This window comes from Salvelinus fontinalis, chromosome 23 (genome assembly GCF_029448725.1).
Source record: "Salvelinus fontinalis isolate EN_2023a chromosome 23, ASM2944872v1, whole genome shotgun sequence".
NCBI lineage: Eukaryota > Metazoa > Chordata > Actinopteri > Salmoniformes > Salmonidae > Salvelinus > Salvelinus fontinalis.
The window spans coordinates 11,142,487-11,157,884 of record NC_074687.1 but is presented as its reverse complement, the minus strand read 5'-3'; the positions used below and the strand labels follow the sequence as shown (position 1 = coordinate 11,157,884).

The window sequence follows — 15,398 nt, the reverse complement described above, 5'->3', positions numbered from 1 at the left end:
TTTTTGTAATCTACAACATTGAAGGTAATGTTGATATTTACAAAATATTGATAATGTATTATAACTGATTCGTTGATTATGAAACATGTTCAGTACCATACTAACAAAATACATACAGTATCCTCTTACTGTATATCCACTTTCTGTTTCTCAGAGCCATTAGAAGAGGGATCCCCGTCCACGTATAACCACCGCCATTGTTGAGCATCAGAAACAAACCTAATGTCCAGAAACTCACTTCCTCTGACTCCTTTGCTAACCTTGCTAACCTAACCTCTGTTACTGCAGAGGGCAGGGATAGAACCGTCATCATTTATTAAAGTCTACCTAGGCTCAGTTTCACTGTCCAACCACTGGAGCGAACTTCAATGTTATAATGTAGCCCGGGACTAAAGACAAAAGAAATCGAAGATCAAAATATCAATGACTGTGACATTACGGGAGAGAAAGATCGAGGATGGATTTGATACAGCTTTCCGTCCATTCAGAATGGTATTTTGAAGGCACATCTTTTGAAGCTCCATTTATAAATAACAAAGGCTTCCGGAGGATTGCCATTGCCGCCATTGGAGAGCCTCTATCTGCATTTTTTGTCAGAAATAGGTTTTTGACATAGTCTTGTTCAATGTTCTCTACCTACTGTATATAGTACTTTAAATACACTTAATTCATGTTGTATAGTAACACAAATATGTTTTTTTGTAGGATAGGCATACCACAATCTTCAGTGCTAAGGAAGAATGTAACAGTATTTACTAAATAAAGCAAATACCATAACACGGTATGCGGTACAATTCTAACGAACAACAAATGTCGATAAAGATAATGCAATTACATGTACAAACTACCTCAACTAACCTGGACCCCCACACACTGACTCGGTACCGGTCCCCCCTGTATATAGCCTCGTTATTGTTATGTTATTGTGTTACTTTTATAATTTTTTACATTAGTTTATTTGGTCAATATTTTCTTAACTCTTCTTGAACTGCACTGTTGGTTAAGGGCTTGTAAGTAAGCATTTCACTTGTTTGATTTGATACTGATTTGATTTGACCTCTGGTCGGATGCAGTCCCATACATATTCACTCAGCTGTGTAGAAAATATGGCCTGAATACACAGCCAGGGGAACTTGCTGCGTTCTGTTAATGCACTGTGGCTCCAATAAATCCATAGCATGTGGAAACACTAATACCTCTCAAACACACCATTTTATTGGAGGAAATCAGATTGCATGGCCCTGTTTGGAGCCCAGCCTATCCTACTGCTATGCTGTGCTATAGGTTACAGAGTAGGCTACAGATGTTATTTCCAACAGACGCCCCTGTAATTTAATACACAAAACATACAGACATTAAGCCCGGGCTGGTAACTGGGGAGAAATAAAGAGTGAAAGAAAGAAAGGCTTTGAATAATGAATGAGAAGAGAGGCCTGTTAAATGGCAAAGAAGCCTTTGAAGTGACATAACTTACTGCTGCCACAGTGTTCATATCATCACCCATCATTGTTCAAATATGGAGAGACACACAGAAAGAAAGGGAGGGAGGGAGACAGAGAAACCAAAAGATAGGAAAGAGAAATGTCTAGGGTTCGCTCACCAACCAAGAATTCACAAAATGGGACAAACACCAAATTGAGAATCTGCATGCAAAATTCTTAAAAAATATCTTCCGTGGACAACGTAAAACACCAAATAATGCATGCAGAGCAGAATTAGGCCGATACCCGCTAATTATCAAAATCCAGAAAAGAGCCGCTAAATTCCCCGACCACCTAAAAGGAAGTGATTCACAAACCTTCCTTAACAAAGCCATCACCGACAGAGAGATTAACCTGGAGAAGAATCCCCAAAGCAAGCTGGTCCTGGGGCTCTGTTCACAAAAACAAACAGACCCCACAGAGCCCCAGGACAACAACACATTTAGACGCAACCAAATCATGAGAAAACAAAAAGGAAAACATATTGGAAAGAATTCACAAAAAAACTGAGAAAACTAGAATGATATATGGCCCTAAACAGAGATAGGGCCATATATCATTCTAGTTTTCTCAGTTTTTTTGTGAATTCTTTCCAATATGTTTTCCTTTTTGTTTTCTCATGATTGGCAGTGGCAGTGACCGATCCAAATTTAAGGAAAGCGTTGCTATTGAGAAAGGCTGCCGTGGGCAGACCTGGCTCTCAAGAGAAGACAGGCTATGTGCACACTGGCAACAAAATGACGTGCACTTCCTAATCTCCTGACAAATGTATGACCATATTAGAGAGACATATTCCCCTCAGATTACACAGACAGACAGACAGACAGAGAGAGAGAGAGAGAGAGGGAGAGGGGGAGAGAGAATATATTACGTGAATACCGACTGGGACTATTCTGAGTTCCCATCACCCTGTTAGATGTGGCACAAGAGGAGATAGTTTTACTTGAACATTTAAGACACAAAAAGTATTTTGTTTAATGACTGGATATAAGTGTCGTGGCAAGGTGAGGATTAGAGTCTTTGGTGACTTTGCTATTTAGATTTGGACTGTTGGGTTTTCATAATCTTCAGTTGGTAGACAAAATACAGGACAGATGCTATAGGAAAGACAGTTTCTTCTTGGCTCATTCAGTACTTCTATTCATTATTTCCAAAAAAGTGGCAATTAAGACATGTGTTTCTGTTTGCTCCCTGATAAACTATTCCTGCCATTGCCCTTATCTCATAATTCCTTAGGGCTCCCTGTTTTCTAATAAATCTCCTGAAATCTCAAAATAAAACCAATTTCATGCCTCTGACAGCACAAGAGTGAGATGTTTTTTATGTGTCTCGATTACATTATTAATGTGATTCACATTCAGTGAGTGAACGCTGGTTAAGGAACATTGTCCGTGACATTCAAACTAGACATCCACTTGCTATGAGTTGGGATTAGGGTTGCAAAGGGAGGGTATTTTAGAGGAAACATTCTAAGTTTATCGGTAAACTACCAGAATTGTTTATATTTCAAGGATTTGATCATTTATGTAATCTATCAGAAGATATATAGTGGTCCTTTTGGGTATTACAGATTATCACAGGTGTCTGTAATTATCTCTGGCCTTCTGTGTGGCTTAATAACATGTAAAATACATGAAATAATTTAAGATGGTTTTATAATAGAATAACAAATTTGTAAAATATTCTCCTAAATATAAACCATCAACTTAGTGAATACTATTGGTGTTTAATATGAGGGTTTCAGCATTAAATATCATAAACAAAAAAATATATATACACTCTTAAATGTATTTTACTATGTCTATTTATTTGTAGTAAATGTTTTGCCGTCAAACTGATGGCAGTTGTGAAAAAAGTTGCAGAGTAAATAGAAAACAATGCCATTGTTGATGATATGTTTTTTTCATTAATTAAGCTATTTTCTCTTGAACCATATGGTCTATCTACTAGAACCTAATGGACAATACGGACACAGTTATAAACAATGAATACTATACCGTATATGAATAAAATAAAAATAAATTATGTTATAAACTCTTAGAAAAAAATATTCTATCTAGAACCCTTTTTGTTTTCAAATAGAACCCGTTTGGGTTCCATGTAGAACCCTTTCCACTGGGAACTCAACGTGGAACCCAAAAGGGTTCTACCTAGAACTAAAATGGTTGTACCTAGAACCAAAAAGGGTTCTCCTATGGGGACAGCTGTAAACCCGTTTTGGAACCTTTTGTTCTAAGAGTGTATAAATTGCCAAAGTTACGATAAATTGCGGTAACTTTGTTAAATTAACGGTAGCCTTGTGACCATAGTTGGGATGGATCTAGGATGGCCTCATTTAAACTACCCAAATGCGGGACCACGGGATGATTTTGTGGGACATTGTAGCACCTGCTGCAACATCCCCCTCCCCCTTCCACTGCACAGAGGGAGCTAATTGAAGCGCACCTAACCTACTATTTTGCCTAATTTGGGATTGAAGGAAGTAGCAGACATGTTTTTAATGAGTAACTAGTGAGCATGGAGAACCTCACAAGTTGTGACATTGGCCTATGTCTCGTCTTGTGCTGCACAGAATATCTGATCTCAACAACGATTGGAGATGTTTATGATATAAATGTTGTCATAAACGCAACGTGACTGCAAAAGAGACAGGTGGGAATGTCTGACTAAAATATGGGACAAATCAACCTTTTTTTGTAAATTAGGGGTGTTTTAATTTATTGCTAAAATGCAGGACATCATTGTTTGGTTGCGGGACAAAATGAGGGGACTGTTCCACACAATCTGGGACATAGGGCTGGGCGATATGACATTGTATATCGTGTGACGATAGAAAAACGTCTATCGTTTCATGTCGTGCTCTACCGTTTATTTCGTTGTATCGCAAATCACACTCATTATGGCAATATTTTTCGTCAATTGGACGGCGCTTTGCGTTCACGTGTGGAAGGAAATTAGCAACACTAACAAACATGGAAGGGAGTGGACGTGACACAGAGCACAGAGACCGTACCTAAAAGAGGGGCTACTTCGGTCGCATGGACGTGGTTTGGGTATGAAAAGTCTGACACGGACCAGAAAACCGTCCACTGCAAAATATGCCGGAGGCCGGTCCCGAGACAGGCTCAAACACCACTAACCTCTTTTACCACCTACGCAAGAATCATGTGGCACAGTACTGAGAGATTCTACGGATGAGACACAAAAACGTAGTCGAGTGCTCAAAACAACCCCCTGACTCAGACGTTGCAAGAGGCTTTTGCCCGCGACACACCATATGGCAAAGTATCACGAAGATGGAAGGAGATAACAGCTACCGTTACAACTTACATCTGTAAACACATGGCCGCAATTTACACGGTCGAGAAATGGGGGTTTCGTGAGTTGGTGCTAACACTCGACCCAAGGTACCAAATGCAAATTGATGTGACAGGTATCAATGCCAAAATAATATTCAAAACAGGCAAGCCCCCCAAAAATAATATATATATATATATTTGTTTTTGCAACTATAGTTTAATTAAGTGTTTTCTATTTACCTTTTTAGATTTTACATATTCATATTTAATATTTTGTTACATGCTTAATTTAACATTTGCACAGGTTCTAAATAAAATAAATTATCAAATATGAGTAATTACCTTTTTAATCTGTTGAGTGTAATTCAAAATGTAATAACAAATAGGTCTTTACATGTGGTAATTTTATGTAAACTATTTATCAATTGAATATACAGAAAATGTGCTATATCGTGATATGTATCGTTATCGGGATATGAAATGACCTATATCGTGATATGAGATTTTGGCCATATGCCAGCCCTACTGGGACATGTAGTCACCCTAGATGGACTGCCTCAGACTATGCCGTGATGACTCATGCCGTGTAAAATGGAGTTAGATGTGATAAGATTTAATTTGACAGACTGCTAGGACTGTATACTGAACAAAAATATAAATCCAACATATAATTTGTTGGTCCCATGTTTCATGAGCTGAAATAAAAGATCCCAGAAATGTTCCATACGCACAAAAAGCTTATTTCTCTCAAATTTTGTGCACAAATTTGTTTACATACCTTTTAGTGAGCATTTCTCCTTTGCCAAAATAATCTATCCACCTGTCAGGTGTGGCATATCAAGAAACTGATTAAACAGCATGATTATTACACAGGTGCACCTTGTGTTGGAGACAATAAAAAGACCACTCTAAAATGTGCAGTTTTGTCACAACACAATTCCACAAATGTCTCAAGTTTTGAAGGAGCTTGCAATTGGTATGCTAATGCCAGTAATGTCCACCAGAGCTGTTGCCAGATAATTGTATATTCATTTCTCTACCATAAGCCACCTCCAACATTGTTTTAGAGAATTTGGCAGTACGTCCACCCAGTCTCACAACCCCAGACCAAGTGTAACCACGCCAGCCCAGGACCTCCATATCCGGCTTCTTCACCTGCGGGATCGTCTGAGACCAGCCACCTGAACAGCTGATGAAACTGAGGAGTATTTCTGTCTGTAATAAAACCCTTTTGTGGGGATAAACTCATTCTGATTTGCTGGGCCTGGTTCCCCAGTGGGTGGGCCTATGCCCTCCCAGGCTGCACCCCTGCCCAGTCATGTGAAATCCATAGATTTGGGCCTCATTTATTTATTTCAATTGACTGATTTCCTTATATGTAACTCAGTAAAATCGTTTAAAAAATTGTTGCATGTTGCATTTATATTTTTGTTCAGTATATTTGAAGAATATACCTACTATGTGCTGTTCTAATGCAGTTTATCTATCTGCACAAATTTGAATTTTCTGTCAATTTGCGCACTCTACACTATTGGAAAAAAAGGTGCTATCTAGAATCTAGAAGGGAACTACCCATTTTGGTTCAAGGGTGGAACCCTTTCAACAGAGGTTTTTTACATGAAACCAGAAAGGGTTCTACCTATGCCCTATGGGGACAGCCGAATAACCCTTTTTGGAACCCTTTTATTCTAAGAGAGTATGGGGGAATAGGGTACCATTTATGATGCAACCTACACTCCCATTCGGTATTAGAAAGAACATCGAGGCCCAGCCCGCCTGTGGGAAAGCAACCTGTGGTTACTCCATTGGCTCACAGCAAAAAAACATCACCCTTTTCAAACGCAGTTTTCTTGTTGACTGCAATTATAAAACTACATTTAAAGATTAACGTAAACGTAACGTAAGAAAAACATAATGTAGGACTTCCCTCACGCCCTTTTTCATGACTGCTTGCAGCCATGTGAGTGCTAGCTAGCTACTGTTGCTTCCGTTTTTCTGTGCTCCGTTTTATTACTTAACAAATAAGGAACACTCAAAATGTGCACTTATAAATCATAACAATTTTAATCAAAATACAGCTGTAGACAGAAGTCAAAGATCAAACATCCCACATACAACCGATGCCTCTCATGAGTTCCGCCCCATAGGAAAAGTCCAAGTTGCTTTAATCATGCTTGTAGTCAACCCCCTGGGATGTCACTGCATACGTCATTACCTGCTACTCATCAGACCAAGCCCATGCATACACAGCTATACAAACTTGCAAGAGATACGATAGTTCCAGTGTTTTCTAAGGCCTCAGCAGTCTGACTAGCCTCATATCTCTTCTACTCCCCCGCAGGGCTCTATGTTTATCTTTGAAATGCTTTCTCACAGACCACCCATTTCTTTATAATAGGCAGAGACTTACGGACTGTGGAACAATTCTAAAACCTTACAATGAATATATATATATTGTTAATCTGTAATCTAGGACCCTATAAATGTAGAGGAGGATGGGTCCCATAGCCCCTCCTCTTCTATGAATACAACATATTATAATCAATTATTATAATACATCAAACATTTGGTGCAGCCCTATCATGACCCCAATTTGACCCCATCACTACCGACCATAACAATAAGCTAGCCACAACCAACAACACAAACAAACTCTAAAGCTACAAGTAGTGAGTTGAGTTACAAACGGACTACACTAAACAAGTGTACATTTCTCACCTGTGATGAAATGCTTTCCACACACTTAGCTACGTATGTGTAGCCTTCTTGAACGCTGGATCCCAACACTTCCCACTCTCCCACGCCAAATAGCCTGAAGCCACAGGGTCTTCTCGCAGGCTCTATTTCCCTACGTGGGAGCATTGTAAAACGTAGGTTGGGTATTTTGTACATTGAACAGCCCAGAATCTTTTCGGCATGTTTTGTGTTTTCTGTATAACAAAAATCGACAACAAAGTTGTCTCTTTTACAATTAGGGGTCAATTGGAAATAATGTTTTCCCAATTTGTTGGCGTAATCGAGGGGAATTCTTTATTATTACGTGAATACTGACTCGGCGTATAGGAATTCGTCATTACTCTAAAATGCTCTGCATGGTCATTCCGACATCTGTAGTGGCCGTACAGCATTCACTGCGATGCGGCCTCCACAGAAGTCAAGGCCTTCATACTTGCGCTTCGCGGAACAGAGGAGAGCTGTTGTCAAGGAATTGAGTTTGTGTTTTATACATGAACTCCCACACCTACCTACCGTCAACCAATCATGTCAAAGCAGAGCTATACTGAGCCCTCTATTGCTACAAAATTTGCGAGGCGTAAGGCGATGAAATTACTGTAAGTCTGATATGGCTGACCTCCTCTTCTCCTCCTCTACAGCCATAGGACCAAGTCATCAGGCTGGCTGCCACCTGGCACCTGCAGCAGTGCACATGGACCCCCCAATGGATGGGACATGGCCACCAATAGAGACGGGCGAGACTTCTACATCAAGTAAGTGAGCTGAAAGGGGAGGGGAGGAGACAAGTGGAGAGGAGACAAGTGGAGAGGAGACGAGTGGAGAGGAGAGGAAAATAGGAGAGGAGAGGAAAATAGCAGAGGAGAGGAAAAAGAGGAGAGGAAAAGGGAAGAGGAAAAGAGGAGAGGAGATGAAAAGAGGAGAGGAAAAGAGGAGAGAATAAGAGAGGAAAAGAGGAGAGGAGAGGAAAAGAAGAGAAGAGAGGAGAGGAAAAGAGGAGAGGAGAGGAAAAGAGGAGAGGAGAGGAAAAGAAGAGAAGAGAGGAGAGGAAAAGAGGAGAGGAGAGGAAAAGATAAGAGAGGAGAGGGGGAGAGGAAAATAGGAGAGAATAGGAAAGGAAAAGAGGAGAGGAGAGGGGGAGAGGAAAAGAGGAGAGAATAGGAAAGGAAAAGAGGAGAGGGGGAGAGGAAAAGAGGAGAGAATAGGAAAGGAAAAGAGGAGAGGGGAGGGGGAGAGGAAAAGAGGAGAGAATAGGAAAGGAAAAGAGGAGAGGGGGAGAGGAAAAGAGGAGAGAATAGGAAAGGAAAAGAGGAGAGGAGATGAAAAAATGAGAGAAAAAGGGGAGAGGAGATGAAAAGAGGAGATGATAGGAAAAGAGGAGAGGAAAATAGGAGAGGAGATGAAAAGAGGAAAGGAAAAGAGGAGAGAGGAAAATAGGAGAGGAGGAGAGGAAAAGAGGAGAGAATAGGAGAGGAGAGGAAGAGAGGAGAGAATAGGAGAGGAAAAGAGGAGAGGAGGAGAGGAGAGGAAAAGAGGAGAGAATAGGAGAGGAGAGGATAATAGGAGAAGAGAGGAGAGGAAAAGAGGAGAGAATAGGAGAGGGAAAAAGGAGAGATGCTCTCTCTCTCAGTCCCAGATGTTTTGAAGGCTTTGGTAACCTGTGATTATTCTAGCCACGTCATTGCTAGTGCCTCCGCTCTCTCTCTCTCTCCCTCCATCCTTCAGAATACTGATTCTCCATTTCCTTCTATTTCTGCGCACAGACACATGGCCTGCCATTCCCGCACACACTCTCTCACACACGCATACACACACACACACACACACACACCCACACACACAGACACATGGCCTGCCCGCACACACTCTCTCACACACGCATACACACACTCACACACCCACACACACAGACACATGCCCTGCCCACACACACTCTCTCTCTCACACACACACACACAGACACATGCCCTGCCCACACACACTCTATCTCTCACACACAGACACCTGCCTTGCTCGCACACACTCTCTCTCTCACACACACACACTCACAGACAAACACACACTCAGAGACACGCTCCAGCCTCCTTACTGTAGCTTGCTCTTCAGAGCAGAGAAGTAAAGCCTAATTGTTTTCCGGCTCCTGAAGAATTCACCCGCAAAGGGACTTACTTAGATCTCTATGAGACTGCAGGTAGCTGTGGAGATGCCAGGGTGATGTAGCTGTGGAGATGCCAGGTGATGTAACTGTGGGGATGCCAGGTTGATGTAGCTGTGGAGATGCCAGGGTGATGTAGCTGTGGAGATGCCAGGGTGATGTAGCTGTGGGGATGCCAGGTGGATATAGCTGTGGGGATGCCAGGTGGATATAGCTGTGGAGATGCCAGGTTGATGTAGCTGTGGAGATGCCAGGTGGATAGGGCTGTGGGGATGCCAGGGTGATGTAGCTGTGGAGATGCCAGGGTGATGTAGCTGTGGAGATGCCAGGGTGATGTAGCTGTGGGGATGCCAGGGTGGTGTAGCTGTGGAGATGCCAGGGTGATGTAGCTGTGGAGATACCAGGTAGATGTAGCTGTGGAGATGCCAGTGTGATGTAGCTGTGGAGATGCCAGGGTGGTGTAGCTGTGGAGATGGCAGGGTGATGTAGCTGTGGAGATGCCAGGTGGATGTAGCTGTGGGGATGCCAGGTGGATGTAGCTGTGGGGATGCCAGGTGGATGTAGCTGTGGGGATGCCAGGTGGATAGATGGGGGAATGCCAGGGTATGTAGCTGTGGAGATGCCAGGTGGATGTAGCTGTGGAGATGCCAGGGTGATGTAGCTGTGAAGATGCCAGGTGGATGTAGCTGTGGAGATGCCAGGGTGATGTAGCTGTGGAGATGCCAGGTGGATGTAGCTGTGGAGATGCCAGGTGGATGTAGCTGTGGGGATGCCAGGTGGATGTAGCTGTGGAGATGCCAGGGTGATGTAGCTGTGGAGATGCCAGGTGGATGTAGCTGTGGGGATGCCAGGGTGATGTAGCTGTGAAGATGCCAGGTGGATGTAGCTGTGGGGATGCCAGGGTGCTGTAGCTGTGGAGATGCCAGGGTGATGTAGCTGTGGAGATGCCATGGTGATGTAGCTGTTGAGATGCCAGGTTTATGTAGCTGTGGGGATGCCAGGGTGATGTAGCTTTGGGGATGCCAGGTGGATGTAGCTGTGGGGATGCCAGGTGGATGTAGCTGTGGAGATGCCAGGTTGATGTAGCTGTGGAGATGCCAGGTGGATGTAGCTGTGGGGATGCCAGGGTGCTGTAGCTGTGGAGATGCCAGGGTGATGTAGCTGTGGAGATGCCAGGGTGATGTAGCTGTGGATATGCCAGGGATATGTAGCTGTGGAGATGCCAGGGTGATGTAGCTGTGGAGATGCCAGGTGCATGTAGCTGTGGGGATGCCAGGGTGACGTAGCTGTAAAGATGCCAGGTGGACGTAGCTGTGGAGATGCCAGTGTGATGTAGCTGTGGAGATGCCAGGGTGATGTAGCTGTGGAGATGCCAGTGTGATGTAGCTGTGGAGATGCCAGGTGGATGTAGCTGTGGAGATGCCAGGGTGATGTAGCTGTGGGGATGCCAGGGTGATGTAGCTGTGGAGATGCCAGGTATATGTAGCTGTGGAGATGCCAGGGTGATGTAGCTGTGGAGATGCCAGTGTGATGTAGCTGTGGAGATGACAGGTGGATGTAGCTGTGGGGATGCCAGGGTGATGTAGCTGTGGAGATGCCAGGGTGATGTAATTGTGGAGATGCCAGGTGGATGTAGCTGTGGAGATGCCAGGGTGATGTAGCTGTGGAGATGCCAGGTATATGTAGCTGTGGAGATGCCAGGTGATGTAGCTGTGGAGATGCCAGGTGCATGTAGCTGTGGGGATGCCAGGGTGATGTAGCTGTGGAGACGCCAGGGTGATGTAGCTGTGGAGATGCCAGGGTGATGTAGCTGTGGAGATGCCAGGGTGATGTAGCTGTGGAGATGCCAGTGTGATGTAGCTGTGGGGATGCCAGGGTGATGTAGCTGTGGGGATGCCAGGGTGATGTAGCTGTGGAGATGCCAGGTGGGTGTAGCTGTGGGGATGCCAGGGTGATGTAGCTGTGGGGATGCCAGGGTGATGTAGCTGTGGAGATGCCAGGGTGATGTAGCTGTGGGATGCCAGGTGGATGTAGCTGTGGAGATGCCAGGTATAGGTAGCTGTGGAGATGCCAGGGTGATGTAGCTGTGGAGATGCCAGGTGATGTAACTGTGGGGATGCCAGATGGATGTAGCTGTGGAGATGCCAGGTATAGGTAGCTGTGGAGATGCCAGGTGGATGTAGCTGTGGAGATGCCAGGGTGATGTAGCTGTGGGGATGCCAGGTTGATGTAGCTGTGGAGATGCCAGGGTGATGTAGCTGTGGAGATGCCAGGGTGATGTAGCTGTGGGGATGCCAGGGTGATGTAGCTGTGAAGATGCCAGGTATATGTAGCTGTGGGGATGCCAGGTGGATGTAGCTGTGGAGATGCCAGGTATATGTAGCTGTGGAGATGCCAGGTGGATGTAGCTGTGGGGATGCCAGGGTGATGTAGCTGTGGAGATGCCAGGTGGGTGTAGCTTTGGGGATGCCAGGGTGATGTAGCTGTGGAGATGCCAGGTGGATGTAGCTGTGGGGATGCCAGGGTGATGTAGCTGTGGGGATGCCAGGGTGATGTAGCTGTGGGGATGCCAGGGATATGTAGCTGTGGAGATGCCAGGGTGATGTAGCTGTGGAGATGCCAGGTGCATGTAGCTGTGGGGATGCCAGGGTGACGTAGCTGTAAAGATGCCAGGTGGACGTAGCTGTGGAGATGCCAGTGTGATGTAGCTGTGGGGATGCCAGGGTGATGTAGCTGTGGAGATGCCAGTGTGATGTAGCTGTGGAGATGCCAGGTGGATGTAGCTGTGGGGATGCCAGGGTGATGTAGCTGTGGAGATGCCAGGGTGATGTAGCTGTGAAGATGCCAGGTGGATGTAGCTGTGGGGATGCCAGGGTGATGTAGCTGTGGAGATGCCAGGGTGATGTAGCTGTGGAGATGCCAGGTATATGTAGCTGTGGAGATGCCAGGGTGATGTAGCTGTGGAGATGCCAGGGTGACGTAGCTGTGGAGATGCCAGGGTGACGTAGCTGTGGAGATGCCAGGGTATGTAGCTGTGGAGATGCCAGGGTGGTGTAGCTGTGGAGATGCCAGGGTGATGTAGCTGTGGAGATGCCAGGTAGATGTAGCTGTGGAGATGCCAGTGTGATGTAGCTGTGGAGATGCCAGGGTGTTGTAGCTGTGGAGATGCCAGGTGGATGTAGCTGTGGAGATGCCAGGGTGATGTAGCTGTGGAGATGCCAGGGTGATGTAGCTGTGGAGATGCCAGGGTGATGTAGCTGTGGGGATGCCAGGGTGATGTAGCTGTGAAGATGCCAGGTATATGTAGCTGTGGGGATGCCAGTGTGATGTAGCTGTGGGGATGCCAGGTGGATGTAGCTGTGGGGATGCCAGGGTGATGTAGCTGTGGAGATGCCAGGTGGATGTAGCTGTGGGGATGCCAGGGTGATGTAGCTGTGGAGATGCCAGGTGGATGTAGCTGTGGGGATGCCAGGGTGATGTAGCTGTGGAGATGCCAGGTGGATGTAGCTGTGGGGATGCCAGGTGGATGTAGCTGTGGAGATGCCAGGTGGATGTAGTTGTGGGGATGCCAGTGTGATGTAGCTGTGGGGATGCCAGGTTGATGTAGCTGTGGGGATGCCATGGTGATGTAGCTGTTGAGATGCCAGGGTGATGTAGCTTTGGGGATCTGACTGTGGTTTCGCTGTACTGTAGTGTACTGTACTGCAGAGTACTGTACTATACTGTAGTGTACTGTAGTGTACTGTAGTGTAGTGTACTGTAGTGTACTGTACTGCAGAGTACTGTACTATACTGTAGTGTACTGTAGTGTACTGTACTGCAGAGTACTGTACTATACTGTAGTGTACTGCAGTGTACTGTACTGCAGAGTACTGTACTATACTGTAGTGTACTGTAGTGTACTGTTCTGTACTTTAGTGTACTGTAGTGTACTGTAGTGTATTGTCTGTAGTGTAGTGTACTGTAGTGTAATGTAGTGTAATGTACTGTAGTGTACTGTAGTGTGCTGTACTGTAGTGTACTTTAGTCGAATGTAGTGTAGTGTACTGTAGTGTAGTCTAATGTAGTGTACTGTACTGTAGTGTATTGTACTGTAATGTAGTGTACTGTAGTGTACTGTTGTGTACTGTTGTGTAGTTTAATGTACTGTACTGTAGTGTAATGTAATGTAGTGTAGTGTAGTGTATTGTACTGTAATGTAGTGTACTGTGGTGTAGTGTACTGTGTTGGGACTACAAAGCACAGCGTAACAAGTGAGGCTGCTTCTTCATCTCTTATGCTGTTTCTGTAGGAGGATATATTTTCTTCTGCTCTCCTCTCCCAGCAGTGATGATCAAGCAGTACAAATATGACAGCCTGCATCAACAAGATTCCCAGAGCCACCCTGGCATTCTTACTTCCCTATCTCTTCATGCATAACATGGTGCATTCTAATTTACATCCAGTATGTACTCATAGAATATATATATATATATATATATATATATATATATATATATATACAGTATATTTAAAACCCTGCTGTAATACAGTAGAAAAGGTGTACACATCATTTCCCTCGTGATTACATGTAGCTGCCATATAAGGGAGATGTGTTATAATTATGATGCTTTGCATTGAGATAGGCACAGTAGGAAATAGTCAGGGGAACTATTGACCCAGGGGCTAGAGCTGGAACGGCGTGACGGCAGAGAGAGGTTACATAAGAGCAGTGCTCCAGAGGAAGACAGAGCGTATTGGATGCAGAGAGTCTGTCTGTACGATGCACATCACTGAAGCTCGTCTGGCTCTAACCTACTCTAGAGAGAGTCTGTCTGTACGATGCACATCACTGAAGCTCGTCTGGCTCTAACCTACTCTAGAGAGAGTCTGTCTGTACGATGCACATCACTGAAGCTCGTCTGGCTCTAACCTACTCTAGAGAGAGTCTGTCTGTACGATGCACATCACTGAAGCTCGTCTGGCTCTAACCTACTCTAGAGAGAGTCTGTCTGTACGATGCACATCACTGAAGCTCGTCTGGCTCTAACCTACTCTAGAGAGAGTCTGTCTGTACGATGCACATCACTGAAGCTCGTCTGGCTCTAACCTACTCTAGAGAGAGTCTGTCTGTACGATGCACATCACTGAAGCTCGTCTGGCTCTAACCTACTCTAGTCTTGCTTTGGCTCTAATCTTGCTTTACCATTCATTTATTAATAGCCTAAATGATCATTATCCAAGCTACTTATCACAGTGGGAATAGTAGTCTTACATTATTCTGCAAATGCAATGATAGAGGCATGCAAACCTTTGTTATAAATGTGCATTTTTATGTTGAAAAAATTATTCTTCCCCAAAGCTTACCCGACACATGCTAATAATTAGACCACAAGCTATCTAGCTGGCTAATTTTGTAAACAGTGATGTTGTTAACACCTGGTTATCTTAAAACCTCTTAGCGCACAAATACCGTTATCGGGATCAAAATCGACTACATCCGGTGACGCTGGAGCGCACCAAATTCAAATTACAAAATCATAATATTAAACATTCATGAACATACAAGTGTCCTACATCATTTAAAAGCTTAACTTCTTGTTAATCCAGCCACTTTGTCAGATTTCAAAAACGCCTTATGGCGTAAGCACACCATGTGATTATCTGAGGACAGCGCCCCACACACAAAAGCATTAAAAACATTTTCCAAACCAGCACAGGCATCACAAAGTCAGAAATAGCGATAAAATA

The 15,398-nt window shown here is 44.4% G+C and overlaps 1 pseudogene; it reads left to right on the top strand.

Annotated features, from left to right (window-relative positions):
- Window positions 1-15,398, top strand: part of LOC129820844 (FERM and PDZ domain-containing protein 4-like) — a 68,604-nt pseudogene that overhangs the window by 25,184 nt on the left and 28,022 nt on the right.